The sequence below is a fragment of the Argiope bruennichi genome, chromosome 3, assembly GCF_947563725.1.
Source record: "Argiope bruennichi chromosome 3, qqArgBrue1.1, whole genome shotgun sequence".
In the NCBI taxonomy this organism is placed as follows: domain Eukaryota; kingdom Metazoa; phylum Arthropoda; class Arachnida; order Araneae; family Araneidae; genus Argiope; species Argiope bruennichi.
The window spans coordinates 54,194,118-54,214,966 of record NC_079153.1 but is presented as its reverse complement, the minus strand read 5'-3'; the positions used below and the strand labels follow the sequence as shown (position 1 = coordinate 54,214,966).

General features: G+C 29.1%; 1 protein-coding gene across 1 annotated transcript in view; it reads right to left on the bottom strand.

Annotated features, from left to right (window-relative positions):
• Window positions 1-20,603, bottom strand: part of LOC129963842 (synaptotagmin-12-like) — a 131,669-nt gene extending 111,066 nt beyond the window's left edge. The window contains exon 1 of the mRNA XM_056078417.1: window positions 20,533-20,603. The gene's annotated coding sequence lies outside the window, so the exon portion shown is untranslated. The remainder of the gene's footprint in view (window positions 1-20,532) is intronic.
• Between the last annotated feature and the right edge of the window lie 246 nt (window positions 20,604-20,849).

Here is a 20,849-nt window from a genome sequence, read left to right as displayed (position 1 = left end):
AAAAACCTTAAAAGGCCTAAAACTGGTTAAGTTATGGTTGTCCTTGTTATACATCATAGAAAAAGCGTAAACAAAAAAATGAAAAAAGAAACTTTGAAAGGTTATCTTATTTTTTTCAAGGTCTTTTACCAAAACCTTTTCATCGCTGTTAGATGAGGAATACGTTTTCTTCCTTTTTCACTTCACCATATCTCCCGTCTCCCCTACCCCTCCCTCCCTTGAAGTAAGAAGACACATTAAATGCAAAGAACAAAAATAAAAATTTCATCCAGGAAGCTAGCCTTTTCGTTCCTATGACAACCGATTATTTTTTGGCGCAGCTCAAAAAGACAGAAATGAAATGGCTGCCAAAAAAAAAAAAAGGTAAATAGAAGATTTTATTTATTCCAATAGGAAAAGCTTTTGTACTTTAGGCAGCCTAATCTTTAAGAAATAAGTCCTCTGTAGCAGAAAAGTTCAATTCCAGGAGGGAAATTGAATCCTTTTTACATTTGTGATGGTGAGATTATTTATTTTCGCACTACAGATAAATCACATACCTGTGAAATGTACTATCTGAAAATAGGATTCCAGAAATGAGACCACCTGGAAAAAGGAAGTGTAATTTTCTTTCACGAGAAAGGGGACTGAATTTTGAATAACACCCAGAAAATGAAAAGATTTTAGAATGCATATTAGTTCACTCTGCGAATCTTTCCTCTCTAGACTCCTTGTAAATAATAAAACAGCCTTACATAATACTTTCTTACTGATTGTCTTATATGTAATTTAGAATAACATATCTTGTTTAACATGTAATCCTTCGAGAATTCCCGGATTGTTGTAGCATGACATGGCGTACGTCTCTAAAAAAATTCATTCTTCTCACAGAAATGAATACAAATAATAAACATAAATTAACAAAAACAAATTCAACAAATCGAAAGCTCACGTGTATTTTGTTAATCAAAAGCTCACATTTGTTTACATAATTTGAATACGAAGTTGATTTTCATGTTTTGCTTATAAATCTGATAATTGTTTTTAAAAAATTTCACTCTAAAGTGAACTTTGCTATTGAATTTCAACCCTCATATACAGGTTTATCGCTGAAAATTATAAGCGATCAATAAATCTCTACTAATAATAAAGGAGAAAGTATTCGCATGTATGCGTTTGTAAGCGTTCTACAGGTCAGATCCTCTGATCAAAACTTCAAAATTCGGCACATATTACTTTGTAGGGTGGGAATGAGAGATAGAACATCTTACAGATATTTTTTTTTTAATTCTAATTAACGAAAACTGGTCCATTGGTAACATCCAAAAATATTATTAAATGAAACTGGTGTGGAAAAAATGTGTTTTTATTATGCCAATTTAAAAATGCCTTGGAAATAATATTTGAAATTTTCCGATTCTCGAAAAACATTTTTTTTGTTTAGTTGGACTGAAATTTAAACTCCTTTCACCTTTCTCTTAAATATTATATCGCGTGATATTTCCTCTTTTGTTGAAAGCTAAGGAAGAAGGAATCTAAGTAGTTTACATGAAGAACTGAAAAATAAATTTAAAAGAAAAATTATCAAAACAGTTACATTTTTACAATACTAGGATGTTTTTGGTATTTCACTCTATTAGGATGATTCATTTAAGAATGAATAGAATAGGTGTAAAGCTATTAAACTAACTGAATTTAATTTTTGTAATAATTTGACATTTAAAATATTTTTTTGATGGAAGCATAAACATTAATTTATGCATAAGAAATTTTATTTGAAAATAAATACAACCAATATTTACTCTGACCCAGCCGGTAGCTAAAAGTGACTACTTTTAAATACAACTAAGAATTCTTTCTCTCGAATTTCTATATTCTTTTTGAGAAATAAAATTACAAATAATTTAACATATTTGATTAAAAATCAGAAGCGCATTTTTTCATTTTTTTTGTTTGAACGAAATTGATTGAAACACAAATCTATACGAAATGTTTTATCAAGATATAAATATATATATTTTTTCTTATTAACAACTATAAGACAACAATTCACTAAACATAATCTGAATGTGGTGATATTGAAAGTAAATAACACTACTGAAAGGCTGATGAGTTTTTTTCCATTTATGAACTTCTGTGTGGTATTTGATATACTATTTCTTACTAACTCGACTAATATTGAAACATTATGTTAAATTAATTGCAAATAAAAGCAAGCTTCTATTTCTCCCCATAAAACCATTTGGTATGCGCACACTTGAATAACCATTAACTGATTACTCCGACCTACCCGTAGGCACACGGACAAAACTGAATGACCAGATCACCACGACACCAACACTGATGGGTGCTGTGGTAGAGTCCTAATGGCCATCACCGGTCACGGCACAACCTTTCCCCTGAGAAGTACGTTCCGTCAACAATGGGAGGTAGTCCCCCCCCCGCCTCTTTCTGCACCCACGAAAGTGGCAAGAACCAGCCACCATACCGGAAGCTTCTCATTTTCATTTTTGAGTTGCTCCTCGCTGAGAGGAACACTTGAGTAAAGATATGCATAACAGATTTTAATTTATTCTTTCGTTTTAACAGATAACAGATTTTAATGTATTCGTTAACCACACATAATCGATATCAGCTATTATCTATTTAAAACAAGCCATCTCTGACAATCAGCTGGTTTATTGGGAATATTGGTGTTTTATACTTCCAATTAAATTCTTATGCATAATTTAATATTCACGATTCTTTCATGAAAACATTTTTAAGCATCAAACTGTGAAAGAAATTATAGTCTTATTAATTTAATAGTAATTCTTTGCATTTATTCTGTTTAATGTGTGTATGAACCATCCTAAAAGGATCAAGTCTCGTGACATCATAGTGTTTAAAAACATAATTGTCAATTTCATTTCCAAGCAAACACGGTATTGTAATTTCACGGTAATTTCATACTCTTATTCATAATTTAAATGTACAAGTATTAACGAAATCCTAGTTAGCTTTTAGCAATGGAAAAAAAAATTAGGAGATTAATTATTTGCTGAAAAAATGAAATTGATTTGAATTTCAGTGCAATAATATAATTTATTGTCAAAATCGATTAAAAATTTGCAGGACTAATAAACAGGCATTACTAAAAAAATCATTTTTTTAAAGGATGTAAACATCAAGTTTTTGTAACAATATATTCAAGAAAAATCCTTAAAAACTGTCAAAATCTTCATGAAATGTTAATTAATTAAATTCTTTAAAGATAGAACCTAAATGCACATTCCAACTTCCAAAGAATATCTATGCCAAATTTTGTAGCTTTCTATCGAACGGCCTGTCTTTTAGAACATTAACACGCAAGCACAAGCATTCATCTTTGTAATAAGTAGACATTAGAGCTTTATAATAACATTCCTAACGGTTTGTTTAATAACTCGAAACTTAACAGATTTAAAATAAAAATAAATGTGAAATAGAAATCAAAGAGAGAGAATTTTAATTCCCTTGTTGTTGTTGTTTTTTTGTTTGTTTTTTTACCTGAAGATTCAATCTGGTTTTATTTTTGCGCAGTTTTTTTCTTTAAAAACTTTAATCCTTTAACAGAAGAACCCTGGCTTTACGTTACCATCGATTTCAATAATTTTGAATTTATAATCTCAAAATAATATCATAATTAATTCAATAGTTCTTTAAAAAAATATGTATTCAATTTATGATTAATATTTGAAAAAAATTATCTATCAGAATTTTATGTAGGTAGAAAATATGTTTAATGAAGTTAAATAAAGGATTTTTTTTAATTGTGTGTTTTGTGTAATTTGCTTGTAAAAAAATTGACAAGAATAATTTTTTTTTCTCATAAGCGAAAGAAATTTTCCTTAAAAATATTTTTTATTGTCAAGAAATAGGTTTTTCATACAAATACTTTATCTAAAAATTTCATGATAAAAGATAAAAATATTTTACATTTTTTGAACTAATCAATTGGAATCATATTCAGTTTTAAAATCATTTTTAATGACTGATCAATTAAGTTTATTTTTGAAATGCGAATTGGATTTTAAAACAAGTGAGAAAAATATATTTATCAATTGTTAAAACGAAATATTTTACAATAAGCATTTTATAGATATCAGTTACTGAGTTACTTTTAAATATTGTCAAAATTCTTGATTTGCTTAGAAAAAATTTCTGAAATTCAAAATTTTTGATATTTAGTGATGATGAAAAAATAAGAAAAGAATTTTTTTTAAAAATGATCCTAATAATTTGTTTCAGAATTGCTTAAAATAGATCATACGCAAACAAATACTATTTATCTTAATCCAACTTATTTTTTACGAACAAGTGAATCACAATGGATCTTCAAAATTCTTTACTAAAAGAAATCATTTCTCCCTTTTATTTGTTTTATTTATTTCTACCAAATTATTATCCTATTTATTGTTTATGATTTTATCACTTTTTTTTGCTTTATCAGCAAATCATAATAATCATTAAAAGGAGTCATTTAATGTCAAATAGACAATGCTAATTTTTTTTGTCTGGAACATTAACGCTGACAAAAACATGCTGTACATTTCTTCGTGAAAATGATCTTTTAAATCTTGATTCTGCCATTGAAAAATTGAAAATTTCATCGAAAAGTGCTCAAAATTGCGATGTCTTGAAGACATTCAGTAGAAGAAAGAAAGGTGAAAGAAGAAGAAATATCGAGGAGATAGCTTTTAAAATAGACGAATGGCCTCAATGAATAAAAGTCAGAAAGTCATAGGTGCGAATGCTAGGAGATAAAACCAAAGAACGCTTTTTGTTTTTTAACCAGCAGACGAATGGCATCCGAGCAAAATTTTCAATTCTTGAACAGTGCCTTGCTCATTTATACATTTATACGCGATACTACAGCTACCTATATATTTGAACATTTCTATTCCATGACTTTTGTTACCTCTATACATATTATATATGTTAATTGCAATTTTTGATGTTTTAATAACTGTTCCTGTAATAGAAATAAAATAACTTTTTTTACTATATATTGCTTAAATTTATTCTACAAAGTTCTTACACGGAGGAAATAGAAAAAAGCAATAATGACGAATTTTTCAAAATCTTTCATTTATAAATAAAAAATATTGAATAAATGACATTAAAACTGAATAAACGAAGGTTATTGTTCTTCTTACTATGCATCTGCTCTATTTATGGTGGTCATCGTCATTTTATCATTTTTAAAATTTATTTTTTATCGCCATTTTTAGTGCGAAGTATATTACCTGAATATTGTTACGAATCTGTAATGCTGCTTTCCAGCATAGTTGGTTACACCATCGGAAAGAATGTTTTACAGTCATCGGTATTGGACGGAGTCCGGTGTCGCGTCGGAGGGCCCCGGAGCTTGGAGACAAACTTGGTGACCATTTGGTGACTTGGCGACGAATTTGTCGACTTTGGCGCAAAAATAGATTATACCCGAAACATCGAGAATTTTCCCGATCCGTCCAGTAGGATCGGAGATACGCCTCGAACATTCCTGATTGGTTGAGAGGCATCTAGCCCCTCCTCCTGAGACCTATAAAAGGAAGCGGCCGCAACTGCTAGGGCAGAGTAGTCGGAAACGACGATAAAGAACTGGCCTTCTAGAGATAAGCGGAGCAACGACGGAGTGAAGCTAGTGCTGAACTAAGTTGTGTTCAACTGTCTGCAGTAGAGTCTGTTGTATGCTGCACGTCTCGGCTGAAGATAATCGTCTTCTGTGCTGTATATAGTTGTCATCTTTGTGCTGTCCTGTGTATCTTCGTGTAAATAAACGTCGTTGTTTTATTTTCTACTGCCACCTGGTGATTGAGCGTTCTTCACACCATATAACTTCCACTATCCAACCCCGGAAATTTCGTAACAATATATTTTGAAAAACTTTTCTTTCCAATAATTTTCACTTTGAAAGGCAATTTATTAATAAAATTAATTATTTTAAATCCCAAAAGACAACTTATAAATTAGCTAACATTTAATATACCCAACTTTTTTTTATTGCTTTTTCAAAAGAAATATGATATATAGATATATTCTGAATTTCTTTCTCAGAATATTTTTACATCAGGAAGAAAATTTAATCATAAAATTCGTTATTCTACATCTCAGAAGGGAATTCGTTAATAGGCTATTATTTAATACACGCAATATTTTTTAAAGAACATTATAGATTCATATTTTGCAAATTGTTCTTTAAAATATTCTGCATTACTTTAATAAATAAATTTATAAAAAAAACATTATCTTAGATCGCAAAAGATAATTTGTAAATTATTTTCTTTTTTTCACTGTTTAATGTTTAATACAAATAATTAAATAACGATTAGTTTACAACTTCCGTGGATAAGCTTTTTAAGGTATCTGAAATATTTTTTTAAATGTAAGTAATTAGACTTACTACTTCCATGGAGTTTAAAAAAGAAAATTACAGTCAAACAGTATCTCCCTCAGCGTATTTTGCATTATTTTTTTAAGTAAACGTATTTATGACCATCATTATTTTATATCTTTAAAAGTTCACAGGTATTGGTTCTTTTCCTTTTCAAAATATCCTCCTTAACGTAAATGATTAAGAAATGAAATGTTTCATTGTTTTATGAAAAAATCTGTCCGGTGGGTGAAAATTTCTATGGCTCAATAACGATAACAACAGTTTATTCAACATGAAACACAGGTAACAAAACCATGGTGAAGTGTACTCAAAATAGCACTTGCAGATATTAACAGCATGCAAACAGCAAATCGTTATTAAACACAGCATGCAAACAGCAAATCGTTATTAAACACAGCATGCAAACAGCAAATCTTTATTAAACAGTCAGAAAGAAATTGCTAATGATCCACATTTCAAAGATTTTTTTCCCTCAACTACATCTTCTTTCGAAACTGGTGTGCGCGCTTCCGCTTTTTCTAGTTCCCGTGACATGGGATCGAACGTCGTAAAAAAAATGTTGAAAGCGAAGTAATCTAAGAGATGTCGTCAAGATTTTCGAATATTCTGGGACTTTCATTTTTGTCGTTAAACTGTCGCCCAGTTTGTCTTCAATGCCGGATGCCAACGACAGGCATCTATTCAGCATCTTCTAAAACTATATACAACATCTTTCCCTTGCCATGAAATAAGTGTGCTGGGAAGCAATATTAAAAATTCGCAACAGTTGATTTTGCAGCTAAGTCTTTAGTAGTTGCTGAAAGCAAGTTTTTGAATGGAAGTATGTGAATGGATTACACTTATTACTTCAAATGTGTTAGTTTTAACAACATAAATGACTCTGTTTTAGACACGAAAAAGCAAACATTTTCATTGATTAAAATCATATCATTAGAAGAAGAAAATCAACTTTATGTTAATTACAGATATCCAGAGAAAGCAATGTATACTTAAATGAATAATTTCCTTGTCACATTTTATATCTTCTTGTTTATTCATTACCATAATTACTTGATTCTGAAAGTATTTGATCTTTTAGTTTCATTGATCGAATTTTCAATTTTGCAACCAGGCAATAGAGTCAATTCACAAGTCGTTGCATTCATATAATAACGCAAATGCACATAGCATTTAGTAGCACACTATCTTCTGCGTGTATGTGCTCTGTTAAAAACATTTTCCCTCTATAATATGATCAATGGATTCCAAAACTATGTTTGTACAATTACCTTAATGTGTTCCACGTGAATACGAATTAACCTCAAATGAAACGAATTAATCGTTACTTTTACAAATTTATTACAAAGTAGAAGTCTATTATTTATATTATTTGTGGCCAGTCTTTGACGATTGGCTTGTCCACCAGAATGTTGGCTTTTCTTGATCATAAGCTTTCGATTCAGAATGCGTAGCTATATAATATTTCATCCTTTTTGTTTCCTAGGACAGAAAAAACAAAATTTAATGGAAACTGAAACTTTTGTGATAAGGAATAGATTTTTTTTCTCAGCATACTGTTGAAAAAATGCATTTAATATTAAATGTTTGGAGCTAAATATCTACTGAAGGCCAAATTGAATAAAATGATGAACAAGTGAGAAAAATAGTACGGAATGAAACAATAATATGATACTTTAGAAAATGAAAACGAGTAGAAATAATCTGAGATAGAATTGAAATCTCTAGAATAATATATAAATAATAAAAATAGAATTTTTTTTAAAAAAAACAAAGTCTAGACTGAAATTTTTTAGATAAAAGATTTTGTGAAGAGTTAAAGCTTTTTTTTCATCTTTTAAAGTCAGAACGACTGATCAAAGGAACTCAAAATTTTGATAACAGTATGAGAAAAAATAAGAAGGAAAAAAAAAACGAATTTTTAATTATTTAATTGGAGTCATATTAAAAGTACGTAATTAGATGGTAAATTAAGTGATCATCAATACAATATAAACAATATCAATTAGAGCGAGTAAACATCACATTACACAGAACTTATTAAAGGAACTAAAAGTCAGTTCATTTAATGAGTTTGTTATGAGAAACATATTTTTAAAAATGTATTGCATCGAAATGCGGTTAAGCGAAAAATCCGTTTTTTGATATATATATATATGTACCATTATTTTGATTGAAGCAGAGTGCAGGTTTGAAGATAGACGAGACATTGTATTTTTAATTTCGTTTTATTCTCTCTTTAATATCCATCTCGGGAAAGCAATTTATTTACAAGCAGACGCATCGCGGCATAAAAGCAGAAGTAAGAAAGAAGGGTGAAACAAATGATCACTAGTCTTATATAACATAGGATTTCCGGCCACGCACCGATGGAATATATATGCTGACCTTTGACAAGGGCAACGGAAGTATCACTTTCATTTGAAACGTAATTAAAATGGCGCATTAGTTTTACAGAGGAATAAATTAAACCGAAAGTGGAATTGGATCACGAAATAAGAGAATATTTTTAGAATGAAGTTACTATAAGCTAAATTAAGGTAAAATCTTGCAAATTAATTAAATTGAAATTAGAATTAAAATATCATTATATATATATATATATACTTAAGAAGAAAACCGTAATTTTAATAATGAAAGAGACAGAGTGATTAAAATTCTTGATGACTTCAACAAATTAAAGCATTTTTGCAAATTATAAAAAAGAAAATTTAAAAATGTATTAAAAAAATAAGAAAAAATTGTAAGACAATTTAAATTAACAGATAGTAATTTTTAAAGTTTTACGATAGTGTAAAAATACTTTTTGAGGGAAAAGTATTTCTTAAAAATAAAGGGGAAAATTCCAATTAAACTTGTTTAGTTTTTATTTAATGATACCTTAATCAACTGTTAACATTTGAAAACAGTGATCATTCTCTCAGTTTAAAGACGGATATGCCAAATTTGATATATAAATATATATATTTCAATTGCGCAATTTTATATTTATTTGATACAAAATATTAAATCAATGTTTCCTGTTTTGTCGTCCTACCTTGGTGACGCTAATTTGACGCTACCTTGGCTGAATTTTTTAAGCCATATATATTTCATCCCTAATCATTATCGCCCTTTATCCCATGCAACGGTGCACAAACTAATGAAAAATCCACGCCTTCAACTATACAAACTATATAAGCAAAGTCTCTTTTTTCCTCTTCTTATTTGACTGCCAATCATTGTCAAAACCAAGGTCATCATCATATTTTCATTTTCTTTTTCTAGACATGAAACCTCAATTTGGAATCCTATTTGTAGCAATATTTGTTAACAGTTTCGATGCAAGTGCGAGAATCAACCACTTTCTTGGTCTGGTTCTGACTGGAAAATAATCAGTTATTGGCTATATCGGGTAATATATCAGTAAATGCATCAGATAAATATATATGGTATCAGTAACAACCTGCATATGATTCAACAAAACCAATCAATTAATCAAACTCTATCACGAATGCATTTTGAATTCATACTTGACTTTAAAGTAGATGAATTTTGAATTTCTTCTCTTAACCGATTAAAATTGAAGTTTGATATATGCTTATGAGTTCGGAGTTAGGATCATATAAAAAATTTCATTATCTTTCTTGGCATGCTTTTTAATTTCCGTATTGATATAATACAGATAGACGTAAACACGCTCTCTATCAGTTTATGCATTTGATTGAGAAATTTGTAAAATCAGACTGATCCATAATTTTGAAATTAAGATATATATCCACGTTCCAAATGAATTTTTTAAAAAAAATCTTAAATTTTTGAATTTTAAATGGAATAGATTAAAAATACTTATGAAAAGAAAAAAGTATCAATTAGAGATCAAAAATGTTTTAAAAATTGGAAGAAATACTTTTCTAAAAAAATTAAACACCAAAATCTTCCTTCAGAAATTTAACAAACAGTTTGCTTAAAATTAGGCATATGATTTAATAAATACATTGCCAAATTCCTAAAATAGGCCTAATTGTATGAAATATTTAAAAAATGGGATTAAAACTTGGAATTATTTTTTTTTACATTACGAAGCTTTAAAACAATTATAGATTCTTTTTAAATAAACAGATTTACTTACTCTGTAGTTCAGGAACTTTAGATTATATTGAGAATTTATAACACGAAATTTGAAAAAAAAAAATTATGGATTATATTTGATTCCATGAAGCTTCATGGAAGAAGATTTCACCACAATTTAGAATTTGTAAAAATAGCATTTAAATGTGTAAATAAAACATTAAAACGCAAGTTATGAAATGAAAAAAATTTAAAGTAAGCTCCCAAAGAATGGGCATAGAAACAAAATTCAAGCGGTTTCTTCCTGAAAGTTGTTTGTAATTTAAATTTATTGAGTAAAAACATTTCCGATATTTTGGTCAAAAATCAATATTTGATTTAGTTAGCCAACTTAAGATCGTACACTGATTATATCACATATCACTTGTTTTGCATTACATGCGATATGTGATTGACATAGAGTATGATCGACTCGCGACATCTGCTTTAGGTTAAAATTTTGATATTTACAATTTTAGTGGGCGAACCACTTGCACCCGAATGGATAAAAGGGATAGATGGCAAAATTGCTAACAGAATTAGTTCAAAAATCAACATTTGATGTCGTCAGCCAGCTTATGATCATATACTACGTATATCACAAATCTTGCGTTTTACCTTACATGCAATATGTGACTTACATAGCATATGATCGACACACGGCATGTCATTTATGTTCAAATTTTGCTATTTACAGTTTTAATGTGCCAACCACATACTTCCGAATAGGCAAAGGGACAGACAGCAAATCTTCTAACAAATTTAGTTCAAATTTGATACTTGTAATAAAATCCAAGTACTAAATTTCTTCTATTTAATTAGTTATCGTGTTGCGCTAATATTTTTGTTATACAAGCGGATGTAAAGTCAGACAATGATGGATTTCATGATGATGGTTAATGATGGATTTCATCCAAAATTTTATAAAATAAATGTACAGTTTTTAGTAGAAAAGACTTAAAAAAAAAAAAACTTGAGTCTCTTTCCCTGTGTTTCAAAATTATCATGTTCAAAAATATAATTTCAAATTTTTTTCAAGCATAAAAATAAGTGAACTCTAAAACCAGGAGATTCATCAAAGTCCGGAAGTAAATATTACAATAATTTCTCTTTCAATAATTCATATACAAGAAAGAAAAAAAAAAGATTAATTTTGGAACTGAATTTAAATATTTTTCTGTACCTAGAATAGAAAGAACATAAACTTGCGTTTAGAGATTATAAGTGGGTGTATTAAAAGTCAAAGAAACCCGCCACATATTAAACTCTTAGGAAGTTTTCTAGGTACCTTTAAATCCATCAGAATTTCTAGGAAACCCCACCAGTTCCAAATTATGGATTCTTTCTACTAAATTAGATACGTGAGGCGAAAGAATTTTTTTGGGGACGATAGGGAGTGAACAGAATACTTATTTAGTCATAATCAAAACGCCGTCGCTTCATCTTCGACAGCAAACATTTCTTTTTGATATAGTCATCATCTATAATAAGACTCGTTTGGAAATTTCTCCTTAAAACACCACAAAGGGCAATCAGGAAAAAAATTAATGGTTAGGAATTCGATGGTGGATCGATTGTTGAATAAGAAATTTGAGATTCACAGGTGAGGTTTCGGTGTCGCGCCGTTGCCACAGCAACCGGGTAAAAAAAAGAAAAAAGAAATTCGAAAATTCTATCCTTCTTTTTCCTCAGCCTGTTCCAAGGGATGAGGGAATCGTTTTACACAGCTTGACTAGTAAACCCTATCCCATCCACCTTTTATATGAACAGAACCTGCTGTGATAGATGATGGTTTTAGGGTTATATTGAATTTCAGGGTGGGATTTATGCGTATGTATATATTTCAATATAAATTAGAGAAATGGTTTTTTTCTATTCTCTTTGACGCATATTATGCTTTTTGTGGATGCAAAATTTGAAGACGTAGCTTTTTGTCGTGTATATATTTGACACGAGATGGAAATATCGGGAGTTGCAAACTATGGTTTATTGTGTTTTGAAATAAGACAAAATTGTGTAGTGGTCATTTTATTGAAAGAAGGAACTCATCTATTTTATTGCTTTTTAGATCTGAAAATATAGTATACATTAAATATCTGTATAATATATTATGTTTTTGTGGGGGAAGAACCAGGTAAAATTTATTTATCGTCATTTAGCAACATCTTGCATGTTCGGATTGTTTACATGGGCACTTTAGATGGAAATCGTCACTTTTTTTGGTAAAACAAACAAACAAAAAATGAATTTAAGTAAAGCAATTTCAATTATAAATCTAAATATCCAAAAATGAAAATGGAGGGCAAATGAAAATGTATAGAATCATTGATGCGAAGACTCAGTAGGGATGAACGAAATAGAGGTGCAAAGCGTTTTGTCGTAGGGAGCGAAGTTTCCGAACTACAAAAGCATCGCCAATTTTCGTCGTCAATTAATTTCACCACCTTCGAAATGAAATTAATCTCTCAAAAAGCTCTATCATCTATTATTAGGGAATTATAATTTTAAATAATATTATTTAAAAATATATTTATTTGAGATAAGACGAAGTTCATGAAAGTTGCTTGAAATGAGAACGAGGATATATATATAATTTAATGGTAAGATCACCTTATTCGCATTTGGTAGATATAGGTGAATTGCACATGATAGTATATAGGCGTTCAGATTCGATGCTGAGAAATTATTCATGAGAAAAATATTACGTTTTCAATAAAACCAGCGAGAGTATCCTCACCTCGTCGTTCTCAGAACCTAGCAAAACATGACGCTTTTCGTGCTGTGTAATATGGTAAATAATACCATTGTTTATGAATTTTAAGTGTGCTCCTTGCAACCAATTGAATATAAAATTTTACACAGATCTTCCTTGTTGTTTAAGCGACAGACTACATTTATGATTCTATTTGCCTAACTAGTTTCCGTTTAATAGTGAACATTGAGAAACTATCAGATACAAAGATCAAGAGATGACCAGCTTTTGGTTTGGTTTAGTTATATTAATGTCACGTTTAAAGCAACACTAGGGCTATTTTGAGACGAACCTCGTAATTTTGAACTGCGGTCAGATGACGAGAACAACACCTGATCTGGCACCCCCTCTCCACACCACACCAGCGGGAGGACGTTTGGTCATGACGGATTTAACTTGCATCAGACCCCCTTACACGACGGTTCTTCGGTGGAATCGGGTCACGAACCTGAAACTCTCCGGTTGCGAAGCCGTGACCTTACCACCAGGCCACAGCGGCCAAGATATGACCAGCGTTTTAAATAAACAGGTTCAAAATTTGATACAAATAGAAATTCAAATAATGAAACTATGTACTTAATTTCAATTATGCAGCTATTTGCATTTTTGGATAGAAAATCTTTTCTTCGGAACTAATTTTATCCAAAAATTGATAAAATTCTGCAATTTTAAATCCATGTTTGCTGCTCATTAAGTTTTTGAAATATTTTATTACAGCTTTTTATTATAATTGTAATACTTTTTGCTTGGACATTTTGTATAACAGAAACTAAGAGACAAAGAAATCTTGAAGTAATTAATTTAAATTCTTATAAATTACTTCATATGAATAAAATTTAATATAATCGTAGGGCACGGTTATTAGGAAATTTATAATTTTCTCAAGAAAATCTAAACAAAACCAGATTACAATTAAAATGAAAAAAAATTCCATTTGGCATGGAAAAAGAGGCTATGGTATATTTCCTTTATTAAATGTTTCAGAATAAATAATACAGAAACTAATTCAATCAGAAATTCTTAAATTTTCTATAATTTCTCTGAAACTTTTCATTTAATTCAGAAACAATTTTGAAGACTTTCTACTATTTATGACATCCACCAAAATTTTGTTATAAAAGTAGTTGCAGTTTATTTGAATTTTAATAACCTGATTGCGAAATATGAATTCTGAGGATTTACATTCTTCTTATATATTTCTAAATGGTTTAGGTTAATAATAATAGGTAAAAAGAAAAAGTATGAAATGCGATCAAATATCAAATGCATGTTTTCTTCAAAGTAAATAATGTTTTAAGAAATAAATCACGATATAGATTGTTCAAAGTTCTTTATGTTTTGATTTTTTTAATTCTTTTATTTTTTATGCTAATTTATACCTGAATGCATGTGTTTTCCTCCTTTTATTTAAATATTTGAATTTAACTAACTTTTATAAATGCAAATTCGTTACATTAATGAAAATATTTTTTTATTAACGTAACGAAAAGTGATTCTTTGTTTTAATTATTTGCATCATATGAAGTTATACTTTATTATTATAAAAATTATAAATTAATGAAATTATTTTTTAAAAAATTCATTATTAAGTCGCGCCACAAGTATGAATTTAAAATTTACTTACTATCAATTGATTAATTAAGCTCTGAAAATGTATTATTATAATATATTGTCATCGATAATAAATAATTTTAGACATTTTTTTAGAACTTTGGTCTTTCAAAAATTAAGTCAAAAATCAGTTAATGAATTCCATTTGTTCAAATGTGAAACAAGTCACATGAAATAAAAGTTTGAAAAAAATGTGATGAATGCATCAAGCTTGATTAATTTAAGTTAAATTTTGGCTTATTTCAAGCAGATAATATTTTTCGATAGTTAACAAGTACTCTGAAACAATTTAATGATTAATTAAGACGATCCATTTCCTGAATGGCTCCCGGCAGAAGAGTAAAATAATTTAATTTACATCTTGCACGTAGCGATAATTAAAGTAAGCCTCGAAAGAGTCATTTACGTTTAGCTAAACTCACTTCAAGTAATAAGCGTAATTAATTTCATTCACACGCATGTTTTCAGGTACTTTTCAGGTTTCATTGCAGAAGCTACGAAAGCATTATTTGATTATTTAGATAAAATATGATATTCTGAATAAAATAGAAGGTAATTTTGTGAATACAGTTTTTAAATGCACAATGCGAAACTTTGTAATATTATTACTATAACTTAATTAAATTTCTGAGTGTAAAAAAATCCTGAATATTAAAAAATAATAATGAATTTTCTTCTACAAGAAACAAATGTCATCTGACCGCGGTTCAAAATTATGAGGTCCGTACCCAAATAACCACAGTGTTGCGTTAAAATGGGACGTTGATATAACTGAAGTTAACTCAACAAGAACAAAAATAATCTTTGCGGGTATCATATATTTAATAATGCAAAAGAATGTTGTAAGAATAAATGAATGTAAAAGAATTTAATGTAATGAATAATAAATGAATGTAAAAGAATTGAATGCAATGAATAATAAGTGAATGTAAAAGAATGAAAAGTAATGAATAATAAATGAATGTAAAAGAATTAAATGTAATGAATAATAAATGAATGTAAAAGAATTAAATGTAATGATTAATAAATGAATGTAAAAGAATGAAAAGTAATGAATAATATATGAATATAAAAGAATTAAATGTAATGAATAATAAATGAATGTAAAGGAATGAAAAGTAATGAATAATAAGTGAATGTAAAAGAATGAAAAGTAATGAATAATAAATTAATGTAAAAGAATTAAATGTAATGAATAATAAATGAATGTAAAGGAATGAAAAGTAATGAATAATAAGTGAATGTAAAAGAATGAAAAGTAATGAATAATAAATTAATGTAAAAGAATGTTTAAGAAATCATTTGGTTAATGTCTAGTGAGAAGTTTAACAAAGTCAATAACGAATAACTAAGCTCTACTTCATAAGAAAACATGAAACCACGGGTAACAATCTATAGCCTAAGCAAATGCAAGACAGCATTTGAAGTTATCACTATAACACATGACACAACAAATAATTTCTAAATAATCGCAACAGCAAAAAAATGCTCTGAGTCCATCTAGAAAGCTCTCTCTGCGAAAAACAATCCAAAGAGAGTATTCATTTGATTTATTTTAGACTGTCACTTTATAAATCTCTCCAATAAGACATAAAAAATCTAATGAGGAATTAAAAGTAAAATTAAGTGGAAAATTAGGAATAACGGTTGCATGTATATATTGTACTTTACGAAATTTTCTTTTGAAGCAATACTGAAACTATAATGCATGCGAATAGGATGTTGATCCTTTAGGAAGGTCTAAGATTTGTAGAGCAATACAATGAGTTTTCTGCTGAAAAGATGGCTGAACAGTGCTGCTCGTAAATGTTGGGTGAAACTATATTTAAAAAAAGCTAGCGGGAGTGATTTTCCCTGAAAGGTCTCATATATCAACCAATAAAAATCTTATATTCCTTTTTTGCATAAAATTATGACCCTGTCTAAGGCCGTGCATGCCTTGCATACCGACGAACAATAGTATCGAAATACAGATATTATCTTGAAAAGAATTCATTATTCAGTAAAATTGCTATTTTTACTGAAGATATTCCATAAAAATATTACTTTTACTGAATATATTGCACAAAATCATATTCTGAGCAATTTTTTAAAATTTACATCACTAATTGGCACAAAACTACGATTGTAATCCCCAAATATCCTACCAAATGTCATTAATTTTAAGGCATTATGTTTAATGCATGCGAAAGTACAGACGGACAGAAATGCGACAGTATAGTTGCTGGATCTGGTAAAAATTTGATAAGCATCTATATTTTAGATACTAAACTTGTGTACCCACTTTTATCAATCTAGCTCTTCGCGGTTTGAAATTACCTAGTTCATTTAACCATCAGGTATACAGACTTCCTATAAATGGATTTCGTTCAAAATTTCTTAAAATAATCTATAGATTTTGTCGTAATTCCATATACTAAATTTTAGCCATTTAGGTTAAAGCAGTTTTGAGTTATCGTGTTCACAGAAGGACGGACAGTCAGCCATAAAGCTAAAAAGGAGTTTTTCGGACTCAGTAAGACCTGAAGTGTGGAGTTTTTAGATTGTGAATTTTTGGAGATTGCAACAATTCCTCTATACTTTGTACATGAGAAAATAAAAATTACCGAGCTTTTTGAAAGCGGAAATTGCATATTCAAACCTTGCTCTTAATAAATATTGATGTATCCTCTGTCATCCCTAAAATGTAATTTTAACTTTAATAACTAACCTAAATGTAGCAAAAAAAGAAAATTTTGATTTCGTTTGCATTTAAAATATTCCAAAATTATATATTGAGATCAGGAATAAAGTAGCAATCAAATTTCATAATGATATGAAGGAAAAAAAATGTTATTTGAAATGGCATCCGTCCTTTTATTTTGGTTAATTAAAGAGTAAGAAGCTGTTATTAACCAAATTAAAAGGATGTACTGTAATGTATTGAGACATAAGAATCGTCTGACAAGAATTTGATAACATACTTTTATTTTTCCCCATCATTTCATGCTGTTTTATAAAACTTTAATTATTAAGATATTAAAGCATGAAAACATTTTCTTTTCAAAGAAAAACACTAAAATAGCATTCTTTGGCATTAATGCGGTTCATAAGAAACACAAAAAGTAAAAGAAGAAAGGATAACGCGCAACTTGTAATGAAACGAAAAAACATAAATGGCGATTTAAGACCAGCTTCGGTTGTGTTTCTAAAAGTGTAGAAAAATCTGTAAAAAGAGCATTATTACTTCTTTCAAAGTACATTACAGCATTCCCTGAAAATGGAAGTTTCGGAAAGATAATTTCTAAAATTACAAGTTGTTGCATTGAAAACATTACAGCTTTCGTTCGAGAATTCTTTTGAATGAAAGAAAAGGCTTCGAAATTTTATGTAACTGCTTCAAATAAATAAAACATATGTAAGTTTCTCAAAGATTTTTTATTTTCTTTACGTATGAGGCAAAATGCTTATTTTTTAAAATTTTTATATTTTGTAAGCGTAGAAATAATAATAATAATAAATAGAATGCGTGTTGTGTTAGCGATGTTGTGCATGCATCGTTTCTCTATTTTTACTTGCCTACGAAATATACTTTGAGAAAATAGCATAGTTATCAAAAGAATTCATGTCGAAGATTTTTAAGCGCTTTTTAGTTAGTAAAAATTGAATATAATTATTTATAATCATGCTTGTTTATAATCTGAATCATATTTGATGCATAATCTAATTTAGAATTGGAGATTTATATCAAAATTGTCTGAGGAAAAAAATGCATGGCATGTGAAAAAGATAACCAGAAAATAAAATTGCAAGTACACAGATATCTAAAACTGGAGTGTGATTTTATTTCTTAAGTTTTTGTCTATTGATTTATAAATACGCTACTCATAAATACAATAGGGAAGATAAATTTAGTATATATTATTTACACTAAAATTATGGGTATATATCAATTTTCAAATTTAATTAGATATCAGGATACGATTAAAAAGGCATACTTGTTTCTTTTAATTATATTATGAATTTAAACTGAAAACGATCCGCTTTATGTAAGCACTAGGCGATTGGTTGTTTCTCCGGAATGGTGCTAAAATATTTATCAATATTTTGTGTAACTTGGTCTGTTAATAGCTTCTTCAGCAAAGTTTTTTTATGCTACAAATTTTGATGGCCGTAAAAATCACACTATTATAGAAGCCTAAAGCCGTGTTTTTCATTATATTATGTATTTATACAATTTTCTGTCAATTCCTATATATTTTAATTGCAAATTGTAGCGGAAAGAGTTAAAAAAAATGATATAATAAATAAGCTCTGATCATCATGAGTAAAATCTACTTGTAATGAAGGGCAATAAGTGCATGTGTGTGTGTGTATTGAGTATGTTGGCCCAGGGCAGGACAGACTCTTAGATCTAGAGCAATGCAATAAGCATATATATACTTCGAAGGATAGAAATGTGCATCTTTTAGCAATTTTCTTAAAATCTTAATAGAATTACAATTTTAAATCAAAATTAATTCTTTTGAAATTTTGAAAATTTTAACTAATAAAATTCTGCAAATTTTGACGTTTTCCTCCCATAGGGGACAAAAAAAAAAAATTGTTTAAACCTACTTTTTAACCCTAAGAGAATTTTTTTTAAAGTATCTTTTTAATGATACCAATGTAAATGCAATGCAATTTTTTATAATTTTACAAATTTCTTTAAAAATATTTTTTGCGTAATTTTGAATAATAGATCTCATTGTCGCAATGAATTTCAAATCATTTTTATAGTTTCATCAAATATTTAATCTGGTGCTTTTTTAACTTTGTTGAAAATTAAAGGAAAAAAAGATACATTTATCTTTACGGCATAGCTTATTAAGAAGAATCAAAAAGTGCCAGTACATTGTCGCAAAAAATAATGCACAATTTAAAATAGGCAATCCAACGCATTAAGAATATGCATTTATACTATAAACAGAATGTATATATAGATATTCTAATGTAACATAATTATTAATATCAGAATTTTATGTTTAAAAATATTTTGTCGTGAAAATAACGAGCATCAAGTTATATATAAGGGATTTGACTGAAGTTAAAAGCTCTGAATATTGGCAGCGAATCAGCAGATCTCTAAAGGAAGGTAATAAACTATATCGTACTATTGTTTTTGTAGGCATTGTCCGGGAGAATATGCCAGAACAAATATCTAAGTCAACTTTCAATAGTTGAGTAAGAGTTGAAATTACGCAGAGCAGTACAGTCTAAAGCTATTTTGGAAACCAGCGTGCTCTCCTCGAAAGAATTTTCAAGAGTTTGAAAATGGACTTTAGGATTAACAACGAATTTAATTGGAAAATAAAAGTTATCTTTCTTCAGGGTTTTTCCCTAAAATTACAAAATACAAATATCGAGCGATTTACCGTAAAAATCTTCCTAAAATATTATATTTCAATAAACTAAAGGCATGTCAGACATTACTACCAAGGTTATCAAAGTTTGCTTCCATGAACAGAATGTGCTTCACTTTTTACTTTATTAGAATCATCAAGGATTTTGTTAAGATGCAAGATAATAGTTAGATCGATCTCTAAGCTATTCCATAGGATATGGTCTTCCCGAAATTTTCTCGCCTATTCTCCAATAAAGTTCCTATTACCCCTGTTTAGACTTCAATTCAATTCAATTAGCAATAGAATGTTTCGAAAGCTCTTACCTGTCAGAAAAGAACTGGAGGCAACTAATCGATTTTTCGCATTTTATTCACAAACTGCTAGCATATTTACAGGAAAGACAAAGCAATACAACTCGACATCACCACGTACACAACAAGACACTTCAACGGATACAAGAAGACTGCCAATTCAAACACAACCCAGAGTGGGGCACAGCGCCCTCGGGCGGAAGACCTTGGACCTAGAAGGGTGTAAATAAAGTTTCAACACCCCCTCTCTTCCGCATAAAACTCTGGAACTCAGGGAATGCCTCCAATTGTTTGCATGATATTGATTAGGAAATTTAGATCATTGGCGC